Source organism: Odontesthes bonariensis, chromosome 17 (assembly GCF_027942865.1).
Source record: "Odontesthes bonariensis isolate fOdoBon6 chromosome 17, fOdoBon6.hap1, whole genome shotgun sequence".
Taxonomy (NCBI): Eukaryota; Metazoa; Chordata; class Actinopteri; order Atheriniformes; family Atherinopsidae; genus Odontesthes; species Odontesthes bonariensis.
In genome coordinates this window covers 6,976,991-6,978,848 of record NC_134522.1, presented here as the reverse complement: position 1 = coordinate 6,978,848, position 1,858 = coordinate 6,976,991, and the positions used below count along the sequence as shown (strand labels likewise).

Here is a 1,858-nt window from a genome sequence, read left to right as displayed (position 1 = left end):
TGTCAGTGCCTGCGTTTGGCCTTCTTTTGACCTCCCAACCTGACATGTGACTCATAGGGGGTGAGAAGTATCAGGGAGCGAGCTTAAGACAGGAAGTTTTTCTGTGCCATCGGAGTTTGAATACGAATTTCTAATATTGAATTTTTACAGCATCAAAATCAGGCTTTGAATTTGAAAAACCAACAGTGTAAAAAAAAAAAATCAATTTATAAAAACAAAAATCAGTGGAAAAAAATTCAACATCTCCTAAAAAAAATTTCAATGGAAAAAAATTTAGTGGAAAAAATTCAACTTTAATTTGATTTTTTTTAATTTGAATTTTTTTCCATTTAAATTTTTTAAGTTGAATTTTTTTTCCACTGATTTTTGTTTTTTTCCACTGTTGGTTTTTCAAATTCAGAGTCTGATTTTGATGCTGTAAAAATTCAATATTAGAAATTCGTATTGAAACTCTGCTGGCACAGAAAAACTTCCTTATTAGACCGCTGTGATTGATTTAAAGTTTTCCAGATGGTTTTGTTAACTTCACATCATTCAGTTTGTTTATTCGTTTAGGGACGGCAGGAAGTGATGTGGCGCAGAGGGCGGGTAAAAATGAGGTAAATACAACCACAGATGAGCAGCAGTTTCATTGTTTACCCCATGAACCCCCTGATCCAGCAGCTTTTTCTTTGGGTTAAAACAGGGCGCCCTTTCTTTTTCACTCGACTCGTTTGTATTTTTCCAACTCCCCCCTTCGGCTTGTGAAAGATGTCAGTAAAAATGTCCTAAGACGTGAGATGAACTCGGACATCTCGTTTATTTCTGATGAGTTCAACTTTAAATGTTATGTTTTAACAAAACGACCCCATCATGTACATCTGATGTGTCTGAATCTGACTGGATGAACTTGGATTAAAAGCCCAATTTAAGGTGTATGAGTGTAACTCTCGGTGCCTCTCACTGGTTCAGATATATTAAATCGTTTCCTTTTATATTGTTGATTCCATGCGGCCTTAATTTGTTTTCCTCTTCATGTCCAGTTTAATTCCTTTGGAAGAGTTTCTCTCTCTTTAATCTGCTAAACCCTGAGGCTGTAAGAGTGTTACAGTTGTTCTTACCTCTGCTCCCCACGTGGTTTCCTCTCCTGATTTAAATTCCTAACAGTGCCATCATCTTCATTATCTTATTTTTTACATTTAAATGAGCTACAGACTTCTTTCAGTTTCCTGTTTTATCATAAAAGTTGTGTTTATACTTCTCTTCGGGCCAAACATTTAATGAATATATGAATTTAAACAAGTTTTTTTGTTGTCGAGGACCTTTTACGTTTTATCTCCGAGGCCGAGGAGCCGTGTTTTGTAACCCGTCTCACTCAAAAGAGGCCGGCGCCATCTCAAAATGTAGGCGTTCGCAGTGTCGATCGAAGCTGGACCGAGAGCAGGACGGGATCTACGAGTTCGTGTTGCTGAATTTCTGTGAGCATACTGTTACATTTCGTCAGCTCTGCCGGTGTGAAGGGATCGTTTTCTGTTGATGTGATGCACAAGATGCTGTGTTGCCATTAAGTATTAAAGGAAAGGTCGGCTTATTTCTTTGGTTTCAGGGTTTATAACACAGAAGTGTACTGGGACTGAAACGTGTTCATAAAATAAAACCTGTGTTTTATTTAGCTTCTTGTGTCCCTGGCTTTTAACCCAGCAAGAGACTCTGTTTCTGTTATTGTTTTAAATATTATTATTGTTTTTAAATTGTTATATTTTGTGTTGTTATTCATGTGCAGCACTTTTTTTAAAGGGCTTAAAACAGCCGTGGCTGAAACAAAGTGGAGTTGAGTTGAGTTTAGAGTCGTGGAAAAGAAAACAAACCTGCAGAACTG

General features: G+C 37.1%; 1 protein-coding gene across 7 annotated transcripts in view; it reads left to right on the top strand.

The window, feature by feature from the left end:
• The window catches only part of LOC142366616 (zinc finger MYM-type protein 4-like), a 56,992-nt gene extending 55,341 nt beyond the window's left edge, over positions 1–1,651 (top strand). For all 7 annotated transcript variants that reach the window (XM_075448566.1, XM_075448568.1, XM_075448567.1 and 4 more), the window contains one exon: positions 1–1,651. This exon is cut by the window's left edge and continues 417 nt beyond it. The gene's annotated coding sequence lies outside the window, so the exon portion shown is untranslated.
• The last annotated feature ends 207 nt before the right edge of the window (positions 1,652–1,858 follow it).